This window comes from Phyllostomus discolor, chromosome X (genome assembly GCF_004126475.2).
Source record: "Phyllostomus discolor isolate MPI-MPIP mPhyDis1 chromosome X, mPhyDis1.pri.v3, whole genome shotgun sequence".
Classification (NCBI taxonomy): domain Eukaryota; kingdom Metazoa; phylum Chordata; class Mammalia; order Chiroptera; family Phyllostomidae; genus Phyllostomus; species Phyllostomus discolor.
This window is the reverse complement of record NC_050198.1, coordinates 28,868,690-28,882,103: the sequence shown is the minus strand read 5'-3', so window position 1 is coordinate 28,882,103 and position 13,414 is coordinate 28,868,690.

Here is a 13,414-nt window from a genome sequence, read left to right as displayed (position 1 = left end):
AGAAACAGAATCACAGAAATGGAAATCACATGGAGGGTTAACAGCGGGGGAGTGGGAGGAAGAGAGAGGGGGAAAAGGTGCAGAGAACCAGTAACATAAATGGTAGGTAGAAAATAGACAGGGAGAGGTTAAGAATAGTATAGGAAATGTAGAAGCCAAAGAACTTATATGTATGACCCTTGAACATGAACTAAAGGGGGAGAATGCTCATGGGAGGGGGTGTGAAGAGCGGAGGGGAATAAACAGGGGAAAATGGGAGAACTGTAATAGTATAATCAATAAAATATACTTAAAAATAAAATAAAATTCCTACGTGTATATACCATAGTTGGCAAACTTTTTCTGTAATGGCTGAATAATACATAGTTTTTAGGCTTTGCAAGCCATACCCTCTCTGTTGCAATTATTCAATTCCACTCTTGTTAGATGATGGCAGCCATAACAATGCTTAATCTAATCAGCATGACTCTGTTATAACAAAACTTTATCTACAAAAACAAGCAGTGGAATTTATTTGGTTTAAGGGTCACAGTTTGCTGTGTTTAGTGACTCATGGTCTAGAATCCATGCCCCTACCTCCAACAATGAGAACATTTAGCACCTACATGTTGGTTTCTAAATTCCTTTCCCTACTGAAAGAAATCAAGGCTTCCTCAGGAGAGATCTGATTCCAGATCTACAGCAGGGAAAGTTAAAGATGAGCTTGGATTGTTTTATGTCAGAAAACAAAACAAAAACAAAAACATCTCCAAGACTAATAAAGTTGTTTCAAAAAGATCTCACGTTGAAGAGGTCCCCACTGGCAAGTTTGACTGAGCAATTTGAGCATCAAATAATGATAATGATGATAACAATAATAACAAATTTAATTCATTGTAAATAAATAGAATTCATAAACAATGACTTTTGTTTATGAATTCTATTTATTCTATTACTTTAACAAAGACCATCACTGAAGACTTTTACATCAACTCTTTCTCTGAAAATTTATAATTAAAAAATTAAGTATTTCCCTATTTTAATTTAAGATAGAAGCTTCTTTTTTACAAAAAACTGTAACTGATAAACATGAAAGAATAATAGAATTAGAAAATCATTATTGTGCAAACCCTAGTGACACAATTAAGGAAGGGATTTTCAATGCATAGCACATGTCAGGCTGTTGGTGAACAGGATAGCTGCATAGTATCAAATTGTCACCTCACAGAAAACTTGTTTGCTATAAAGGCAAAAACATGCCTTTGCAGTGGAGAAATCTGGTGGTTGTCACTTTAACTTAGGAATGAAACTTAACAACACTAAGAGCAGGACAGTCTGACATTATGTACTCCTAGTATGATACAATGTAAAGTAAATAGCATAACCTGTGAAATAAACTTTTTATATGAAACGTGGGGGCCAGGAAAACAAATTAAATGATACCACAATAGTCAGTCAAATCCAGAATTATATAAGACATTCCACAAAGCTACAAATTGATTTTGTCTCTTCAAAGTCTATGAAATGTAAATTAAAAATATTGTTAAAGGACAAAAAAGGTATCATGACTAATATATTTCATAAATCTTAGACCATTTTTAAACAGTTATAAAATGTTTTTAAACAATTGGAGAAATTTGAACATGAACTACATAGCAGATAATATAAGGAAATTAACATTCATTTTCTTAGTTATGATAATGGCATTGTGATATATCAAAATGTACTTATTCTTGGGATATGTGTGTTCAAATATTGAAGAGTGTGATATGATGATACTTGTGATGTATGTATATATATAGATAGATGTTAGATAAATATATAAAGCAAATATGGAAAAATTTTAAACCTCTTGAACCTGGTTGGTATGTGTGTGTGCATGTGTGTGTGTACCTTATACTATTCTTTCCAATTTTTTGTATGTTTTCAAATTTCCAAAGTAAAAATTTGGAGGAAAAATTTTTTCTGTGCAGGCATACAAGGTCTGTCTGGAAAAAGTCCAGCTATTGTTAATATAACAAAAACAGCTTGTGCAACATCGATGTAACCTGGCAGCCAAGGAAAATGGACTGGAATGTGCATGTGTGAACAATGATGACTTCACTGTATTAGTCAGTGGAAGCAGTAGATGCCATTGAGTGAACGTGTATAGTGTGTGGCCATCACACTCAAAATGACTGAGCAAGTAGACCAATGACTCTCCATCAAATTTTGAATGAAACTTGAACATTCCTTCACAAAAACTATTCAGATGACTCACAAGAATTTTAGGGATGATACAATGAATGATTGGCAGCTTCACCACGACAATGCACCAACTGATGCATCACATCTCATGCAGTTTTTTGGTGAAACATGAAATCACCCAGGTGACTCAGCCCCCTACAGCCTAGATTTTCACCCTGTGACTTCTGGCTTTTCCCAAAATTAAAATCACCTTTAAAAGGGAAGAGATTGCAGACCATCAATAAGATTCTGGAAAATACGACAGGGCAGCTGAAGGCAATTAGGAGAACTGTGTGAGGTTCCAAGGTGCCAACTTTGAAGGGGACTGAGGCATCATTGTCTTTTGTGCAATATTTCTTGTATTTTATATCTATCTTCTTCAACAAATGTCTATATTTTTCATATTATATGCCTGGATACCATCAGGGCAGACTTCGTATATCTTGCCTTTAAACTTGCAGATGGGGCAACCAATTGGTAAACAAACTGGCTTTCACTTAGGTAGGCAGAATTCTGATAATGGCTCTTTCAAGATTCAGGACTTGTGGCCAAGATGGAGGTGTAGGTAGATAGGCTTTGCTTCTTCGCACAGTCAAAAGAAGTACAACAACAAATTTAAAAACAAAAACGAGAACTGCAAAAAAAAATTGAACTGTGTGGAAGTCCAACAACCAAGGAGTTAAAGAAAAAACATTCATTCCGACTGGTAGGAGGGGCTGAGATTGTCAGCCACGGCAGAGAGGATGCAGCCCCATAGGGCCAGCCTGCTGAATTTTATTGGGCACATACCCCATTTTCTACATTGAAAAAAAAATCTGAAATGGGAGGGAGGTGGGGAGGGGTGGGGGGTGAGCTGGGATGGGAGTAAAAGACAGAAAACTGTACTTGACCAACAATTAAAAATAAAAACAATAAAAACATATCTCTCTCTTTTTCTGCCTTCTGTTTTTTTTCCAGCATCTCCTATTAGATCAACCTAACTGGAAGCTAGAGGAAGAGGGGCCATTGATGTTATCCATAGAGGTCAGCCTGTCTAGGCACAGAACTAGATCGAGAGGTTGAAAATGGGGTGCAGAGAAAAATCAGCTCAGTCATATGTTAGTAATTGTTATAGATTGAATTATGTCCCCTCAAAAAAAGATATGCTGGAGTTCCAACCCCATCTACCTCAGAATATGACCTTATTTGGACATAGGGTATTAAAAAAGTCATTAAGTTAAAATGATGTCATTAGGGTGGACCCGAATCCAGTATGGCTATTATCGTTATAAAAAGGAAAAATTTGGACACAGAGACTGTCACCTACAGAGCAAAGATGATGTGAAGAAACAGGAAGAAGAGAACTTCCAGCCAAGATGGAGGCATAGGTGAACGCACCGTACCTACATGCACAACCAAGATTGGAACAACAACAATTTAGAGGCAGAATAACACCCAGAACTGACAGAAAATTTATCTGAATGGAAGTCGGACAGCCAAGAAGTTGAAATAGACCCATTCATCCAGACCGGTAGGAGGGGCGGAGATGAACAGCTGGGTGCGGGTCGCAGCGTGGAGAACAGGGAGAATTGGGTGCATAAGGCAACCGGGAGCGTGTAAGGCATCTGCGGCACACAAGATCGCAGTGGGTGGACCCTGAGTTCACAAGCGGCAGCTGGCAGACCCAGTGAGGCAGCGACTGTGGAGCAGGGCATAACTCGAAACCCAGGATCCCAGGGAGGGGACTGAGGTCCCATGGAGAACGGGACTACCACCATTGTTCCCTCTCGACCCCGCCCCCAATACAATGTCACAATCTAGCGACTGGGGTGCCCAGCCCTAGTGAACACTAAGGCTCCGCCCCTCACAGTAACAGGAGTGACCAGACAAAAAGAGAGAGAGAGAGAGAGAGAGAGAGAGAGAGAGAGAGAGAGAGAGAGAGAGAGATGGCTCAAACAGAAGAACAAATCAGTGCCCCAGAACTCATCCTTTTGAGTGACCAAGAAATAGCTAACCTATCAGATGCACAGTTCAAAACACTGGTGATGAGGAAGATCACAGAATTGGTTGATTTTGGGCTCAAATTAGATGAAAAATGCAGGTTACCATAAAAGAAATGAAGGAAAATGCACAGGGAACCAATAGTGATGGGAAGGAAACTGGGACTCAAAACAATAGAGTGGACCAGAAGGAAGAAAGAAACAAACAAACAGGAAAGAATGGAGAAATAAGAATTCAAAAAAAAACGAGGAGAAGCTTAGAAACCTCCAGGACATCTTTAAATGTTTCAACATCCGAATTATAGGGGTGCCAGAAGGGGAAGAGGTAGAGCAACAGATTGAAAACATATTTGAACAAATAATAAAGGAGAACTTCCCCATTCTGGCAAAGGAAATAGACTTCCAGGAAGTCCAGGAAGCTCAGAGAGCCCCAAAGAAGTTGGACCCAAGAAGGAACACACCAAGGCACATCATAATTACATTATCCAAGGTAAAAATGAAGGAGAGAATCCTAGAAGCAGCAAGAGATAAGGGGACAGTAACCTACAAAGGAGTTCCCACCAGACTGTCAGCTGATTTCTCAAAAGAGATCTTATAAGCAAGAAGAGGCTGTAAAGAAGTATTCCAAGTCATGAAAGACAAGGACCTATATCCCAGATTACTCTATCCAGCAAAGCTTTCGTTTAGAATGGAAGGGCAGAGAAAGTGCTTCCCAGATAAGGTCAAGTTAAAGGAGTTCATCATCACCAAGCCCTTATTTTAGGAAATGTTAAAGGGACCTATCTAAGAAAAGAAGATACAGAAAAAACATGTATAGTAAAAGGACAGCAAACTCACAATTATGAACAACCACACCTAAAGCAAAACCAAAAGAAACTAAGCAAACAACTAGAAGAGGAACAGAACCACAGAAATGGAGATCACATGGAGGGTTATCAACAGGTGAGTGGGAGGAGGAGAGAGGGGGAAAAGGTACAGCGAATAAGTAGCATAGATTGTAGGTAGAAAAAAGACAGGGGGAGGGTAAGAATAGTATGAGAAATGTAGAAGCTAAAGAACTTATAAGTATGACACATGGACATGAACTAAAGTGGGGGGAGTGTGTGGGAGAGGGTGTACAGGGTGGAGGGGACAGAAGGGGGGAAATAGGACAACTGTAATAGCATAATCAATAAAATATATTAAAAAAAACAGGAAGAAGAAGGCCATCTATAAGCCAAGGAGAGAAGCTGGGAACAAATCCTCCCTCGCAGCCCTCAGAAGGAATCAACTCTCTTGGCACCTTAATTTTGGACTATAAAATAGTCCAAAAGTATGAAATAATAAATTTCTGTTGTCTAAACCATCCAACTTTCCATTATTTGTTGTGGCAGCTCTGGAAACTAATACAAGTATGTAAAAAATACACACAGAAGAGCTTATACCAGTATATACAGAGTGACCTCTGTGAGGTGAGAGTATAGGTGATTTATATTTTGTGTGTTTTTAAAAATTTCCTAGCTTGTATACTTTTACATTAGAACAAAGGACCAAATAGTTTTGTTAAAATGAATTTCATGGCAGTAGTAGGAGGAAGTCACCCATGGACAGCCTGAGGGGTGGGTACAGTAGAGAGGAAAGCTCATTGATATAAATAACATTGATAGGTAGGCTCCCATTATTTGTGTCCCAATAGGATGATTCCTGCTCCACACCAAACCCCAGGTTTTCAGTTTCCTTCATGTGGCAAGCCTGGCTTTTGTCTCTTCTCTAAAGGTGCTGTCCCAGTGGTAGGTCCTTTGGGGCTTGGTTCCTCATCCCTAGGGCCAAGATGAAGAGAAAGCCAAAGTTTATCACATAAGAACACTTCATTTAAGAACGTGTTAATGATGGAACAAGTATAAGGGACATATGGACAAAACCAAGGTGGGGGGGGGCGGGTGGAATCTGGGGAGGGAGATGTGGATAGCTGGGTTGGGGGCGAAGTGGATAGGGGAAAATGTAGACAACTGTACTTGAACAACAATAAAATAATTTTTAAAAATATGTTAATGCTGCCCCGGCTGGCGTAGCTCAGTGGATTGAGCGCGGGCTGGGAACCAAAGTGTCCCAGGTTCGATTCCCAGCCAGGGTACATTCCTGGGTTGCAGGCCATAACCCCCAGCAACCACACATTGATCTCTCTCTCTCTCTCTCTCTCTCTCTCCCCCCCCCCCCCCCCCCTTCTCTCCCTAAAAATAAATAAATAAAAATCTTTAAAAAAATATGTTAATGCTCTCCGCTAATTGAAAGAATTAAAACAACACTAATTTAATATGAAAACATGACCTGTACGTATGTTGCCTACAAGAGACCCACCTCAGAACCAAAGACTTACACAGACTGAAAGTGAAGAGTTGGAAAAAAATATTCCAAAAAAATGGACAGGAAGAAAAAGCTGGGGTAGCGATACTTATATCAGACAAAATAGACTTCAAAACAAAGGCCATACAAAGAGACACAGAAAGACACTTCATAATACTCAAGGGAAGAATCCATCAAGAAGACATAAACATTGTAAACATATATGCACCCAACAGAGGAACATCCAAATATATAAGAAAAATCTTGGAGTACTTCAAGAAAGATATAGACAGCAACACAAATATAGTCAGGGATTTTAATACCACACTGTCAACAATGGATAGACCTTCCAAAAAGAGTGTCAATAAGGATATTATGGAACTGAATGATGCATTAGATGAAATGGACTTAACTGATATATATAGAATTTTTCACCTCACAGCAAAATACACATTCTTTTCAAATGAAGATGGAACATTTTAAAAGATAGACCACATGATATGACACAAAAAAAACTCAAAAAATTCAAGAACATTGAACTTGTATCAAGCATTTTTTTGGACCATAAGGGACTGCAACCAGAAACCAACCTCAAGGAAAAAACTCAAAAACACTCAAACTCACAGAGATTCAATAGTATGCTATTGAACAATGAATGGGTTAATAATCAGATGAAGGGAGAAATCAAAATGTTTCTAGAAACAAGTGAAAATGAACACACAACAGTCCAAAACCTGTAGGACACAAGGAAGGCAATCCTGAGAGGGAAGTTCATAGCAATACAGGCCTACCTAAAAAATATAGAAACATTTTACAAATTTTACAAAATTTGTAGACATTTGTAAAAATTTACAAAATTTTACAAAACATTTAAGGACAAGCTAACCCCTGTCCTTCTCAGACTATTCCAAAAACAACCAAGAAGAGGAAAGACTCCCAAACTCTTTTTATGAGGCCAGCATCATCCTAATCCCAAAGCCAGATAAAGACAAAACAAAGAAAGAAAACTACAAGCCAATGTCACTGATGAACATAAACACTAAAATCCACAACAAAATATTGGCAAACCACATCCAGCAATACATAAAAAAGATCATATACCATGATCAAGAGGGATACAAGGATGGTACAATATTTCCAAATTAATAAACATTCCCTATTCATATGGCTCAGTGGATTGAGTGCTGGTCTGCGAATCAAAGGGTTGCTGGATCAATTCCCAGTCTAGAGTTCATGCCTGCATTGCAGGTCAGGTCCCCAGTTGGGGGTGTGCAAGAGGCAACCATACATTGATGTTTCTCTCCCTCTCTTTCTTCCTCCCTTCCCTTCTGTAAAATAAGTAAATACAATCTTTTAAAAAATAAACATAATACATCACACAAACAAAAGGAAAGACAAAAATCACATGATCATATCAATAGTCACAAAAAAACACTTGGTCAGGTATAGCACCCATTTATGATGAAAGCACTCAGCAAAGTGGGAGTAGAAGGAGCATTCCTCAACATGGTAAATGCTACATACAATAAAGCTACAACCAACATCATACTCAAAGTGCAAAAACTAAAAGCTGTCCCACTAAGATCAAGAACAAGACAAGGATGTCTGCTTTCACCACTTATATTCAACATAGTACTGGAAGTCCTAGCCACAGCAATCAGACAAGGAAAAGAAATAAAAGGCATCCAAATTGGAAAGGAAGGAGTAAAACTGTCATTGTTTGCAGATGACATGATAGTGTACATAGAAAACCTTATAGACTCTACCAAAAAACTGCTCAACCTAATAAGTGAATTTGGCAAAGCAGTGGAATCCAAAATCAATATTTGAATATTGAAGGCACTTTTGTACACCAACAATGAAATATCAGAATCAGAAATCTAGGGATAAATCCCATTTCCTATAGCAACAAGAAAAATAAATTACCTAGGTATAAACCTATCCAAGGAGGTAAAAAACCTGCACTCAGAAAATGACACAACACTGAATAAAGAAATTAAGGAAGACACAAATAAATGGAAACATATAATATGTTCATAGTTTGGAACAATTAACATCATCAAAATGTCCATACTACCCAGTGCAACTTATAGGTTTAATAAGAATTGCAACAATGCAATTCTTATTAAAATACCAATGACATATTTCACAGGTATAGAACAAGCATTTCAAAAATTTATATGGAATTGTAAACAACCCCAAATAGTCACATCAATTTTGAGAAAGAGGAACAAAGTAGGAGGGATCACAATACCTGACACCAAACTATATTACAAGGCCACTGTCATTAAAAGAGTCCAGTACTGGCATAAGAACAGACACATATATCAACGGAAGAGAATAGAGGTCTCAGAAATAAATTAAAGTGTTATGGTCAATTCACACTCAACAAAGGGGGCAGAAGCATAAAATGGAGTAAAAATAGCCTCTTCAACAAATGGTGTTGGAATGTCTGGACAGCTACATGTAAAAAAATGAAACTCAACCATCAGCTTACACCACACACAAAAATAAACTCAAGATGGATAAAATATTTAAACATGAGTCATGACACAATAAAAGTCTTAAAGGGGAACTTAGGCAGGAAAATCTCAGATATCCCATGCAGCAATATTTTCACTGATATGTTTGCTAGAGCAAGGGACATAAAGGAAAGAATAAATAAATGGGATCTCATAAAAATAAAATGCTTCTGCACGGCTAAAGAAACCAACATTAAAATGAAAAGAGAACCAACCATATGGGAAAACATATTTGCCAATGATACTTCAGACAAGGGTTTAATCTCCAAAATATATAAAGAACTCACATGACTCCACTCTAAGAAGATAAGTAACCCAAGTAGAAAATGGGCAAAGGGCATGAACAGACACTTCTCCAAGGAGGACATACAGAGGCTCCAGGGACACCTGAAAAGATGCTAAGTGTTGCTAGCTATCAGAGAGATGCCAGTGAAAACCACAATAAGATGCCACCTCACATCATTGAGAATGGCCATGATAAACAAATCAACAAAGAACAAGTGCTGGCAAGGTTATGGAGAATAGGGTACCCTAGTGCACTGTTGGTGGGAATGCAGACTGAGGCAGGCACTATGAAAAACAGTATGGAATTTCCTCAGAAAACTAAAAATGGAACTGCTTTTTGATGCAGCGATTCCATTCTTGGGATTATACCCTAAGAATCCTGAAACACCAATTTGAAAGAACCTATGCACACCTATTTTCATAGCAGTGCTATTTACAATAGCCAAGTGCTAGAAACAACGTAAGTGCCCTTCTGTAAATGAGTGGATAAAAAAACTGCGGTACATTTACAGAATGGAATTCTATGCAACAGAAAGAAAGAAGGAGTTCCTACCCTTTGTGACAGCATGAATGGATCTGGAGAGCATTAAACTAAGTGAAATAAACCAAGTGGTAAAAGACAAATACCATATGATCTCACCTATAAGTGGAACCTAATCAACAAAGCAAACAAGCAAGCAAAATACAACCAGAGACATTGAGATTAAGAACGAACTGACAGTAACCAGAAGGGACGCATGAGGGAGATAACGGGGGATATAAGATGAATGGTCATCAAGGAACATGTATAAAGGACTCATGGACAAAGCCAAAGGGAGGGTAAGATAGAGGTTGGGGGAGGGGAAAGTGGTGGGGGGGGTTGGAGACAACTGTACTTGAATAACAATAAAAATACACTACACTACAATACAATAACAATAACAATAATTTTGGCCTCTCAGAAAATGTTTGCTAAATGAATAAATGGCTTAAGAGCTCTTACACAGTCTCTAATATTAGGGTACAGTACCTAACTCATAGTAACTTCACTCATTTCTTAGGAAAAAAACACAGAAGTGCAGTAGACTTCTACCCACTGTCTTTAGTCCTTAAGGTGAGATTCTCCTTAAGGTGGAACCCCTTACCTTTGTTTCTCACTTTAGACTTAAGTACTCTTAGTTGTAGATAAATCTTACCAGATCCTTTCAGACTGGCTTTCTGTCCTCTACTGATCTGTATCCACTATGCTCCTTTGTTGCCCTTTCTTTCTCTGAGACTGTGGCTTCTTTGAGGGGAGGGCCTATCCTTATTTGACTGACACTAGTAAGCAATAACCAAATGTTCACTGAAGGCTGAAATATGACTCAGGTTACCTTTGAAAATGAAGATAGGCAAGGAGATAAGACTTGTAACTCAGGAAATTGAGTGATGACAACTTTTTTTATGACAAAAAGGAAATGAAATGCTCTCAGAATATCAGCTAAAGAATCCCAGGAATTTCCATGAGAAGAGAAACGATCTGTAACCAACCTGAGAATCAAATACCTCTAGTTTACAAATAAGGCATCTCTTTGCCCTTCTCTACTGCCTGAACACAGCCCTTCCCTTTTCTTAACAAAGGGAACAAAATAAGGGCTGAATAAAAGTTATTACCACATTGGTTTCTATGGTAACTGGTTAATTTTTTTCTCTGTGAAGATTGAACATAATTTTTCCCTTACCTCAGTAATTTTTCATTTTGTTTTTTATATTGAGGTTCTCTCTGATTTGCATTCTTTCCCACAGGAATAGTCCAGAGCCTACTTGCCTGTAGGTGGAGGTATGAGTTATTAAGTGGCACTAAAGTATATTTTCCACAAATGGTAAAATCCAGATTTATACATATGTAAAAGGCACATATGCCAAAGATTTCATTTAACTTTTTAATTAATGTGGAAACAGGTAGGATATTAAGACTTGTTTGAAGAGCATACAAGGGGCCTGGAGTATGTAGGTATTTAACAAGGAAATGTTAGAACAAAATTTCTGGTTTAATACAAAACTGCTACAGGACTAAAAACCTAAAAACTTTGGGTTTCTCTTTCCTACTGGACAGAAATTATTTGCATCTCTACTGGACAAAATTCTTTAAGTTTTCAAGTAACTTCATGTAATCTTTGACCCTTAATCAATAATAAAAATGAGCAAACAAGGCACATTCCATTAGATAGTCCTTAGGTGAGTCTTTTATTCCACATGATATTGATAGGCTGTGACACTTACCATTTTGCCTATCTCCCAGTGTTGTATGATTTTTCTTAACCGTAGTTAGATGGAGGATGTATATCATTTTGGGGGATATAATCTGACACTGTTTTAAGAGAAGATGCAGGGTTTGTGCTAAGCCTTGTTTTCAAATAGCCTTAAGTGCATGATAACTGGGGAGTTGACCTAACAGCAACAATGCAATAAGAAAAGGACTTTTTCTTTTTGTTTTTTAATTTAATTGTAGTTCAAGTAGTTTTCTGCCTTTTACCCCCATCCCAGCCCACCCCCGAGCCCTCCCGACCTCCTTCCCATTTCCACCCCCCCTTGTTATTGTCCATGTGTCCTTTATACTTGTTCCTTCAAACCCTTCACCCTTTTCCACTGAAATTAACCTCCCCTCTACCTTCTGGTCACTGTCAGCCTGTTCTCAATTTCAGTGTCTTTGGTTATATTTCCTTGTTTGTTTGTTTTGTTGATTCGATTCCTGTTAAAGGCAAGATCATATAGTATTTGTCTTTCACTGCCTGGCTTATTTTGCTTAGCATAATGCTCTCCAGTTCCACCCATGCTGTCACAAAGGGTAGGAGCTCCTTCTTTCTTTCTGATGCATAGAATTCCATTGTGTAAATGTACCATAGTTTTTTGATCCATTCATTTACTGATGGGCACCTAGGTTGCTTCCAGCACTGGGCTATTGTAAATTGTGCTGCTATGAACATTGGGGTGCATAGGTTCTTTTGGATTGGTGTTTCAGGGTTCTTAGGATATAATCCTAACCGTGGAATTGCTGGGTCAAAGGGCATTTCTATTTTCAGTTTTCTGAGGAAATTCCGTACTGTTTTCCTCAGTGGCTGCACCAGTCTGCAATCCCACCAACACTGCACTAGGGTTTCCTTTTCTCCACACCCTCTCCAATATTTGTTGTTTGTTGCTTTGTTTATGATGGCCATTCTGACTGGTGTGAAGTGGTATCTCATTGTGGTTTTAATTTGCATCTCTGTGATAGCTAGCGATACTGAGCATCTTTTCAGGTGTCCCTGGACCCTCAGGATGTCCTCCTTGGAGAAGTGTTTGTTCAGGTCCTTTGCCCATTTTTTAATTGGGTTGCTTGTCTTCTTAGAGTGGAGTCATGCGAGTTCTTTATATACTTTGGAGATCAAACCCTTGTCTGAGGTATCACTGGCAAATACGTTTTCCCATATGGTTGGTTCTCTTTTTATTTTAATACTATTTAATAAAAGAATATTTTATTTTCTTTAGGAGTGCAGAAGCTTTTTATTTTGATGAGATCCCATTTGTTTATTCTTTACTTCATGTCCTTTGCTCTAGGGGACATATCAGTGAAAATATTGCTGCATGAGATATCTGACATTTTCTTGTCTATGTTCTCCTGTAGGACTTTAATGATGTCACGACTTATAGAAAAAAGATATTTTCTTTGCCTTTACATTGTTTTACAGTGAACCATGATCCTGTCAAACAAAGAAGGGATTGTGATGGGTGCTAATATCAAAGAAGAATTGAATTATTTAAATTTGGAGTATGTTGGAAGTTAGTAAAGCATGTTTACATACACTAATACAAATATTCTGTATGTGAGATAAAAATTTTATGGAACAAAATGAAATAGCAACAAATAAATTGCTGAATTATCTGAATTATACAGAATAACATTTAAATCACTGAGAAACCTGGAGGTATGTATGGTGTTTATATCTGCTTATTTTATTTTTAAAAAGTCAGATATTTAGGGAACATCAAAGCAAGATGTACTGTTTGTGTTGCATTAAAAGCCCTTTAAGCTCTTTGGAAGAGTTGCAATAATGAAGAACATGACATAAGCTCACAAAAGGCTCTTCTAATGAATTAACCAAT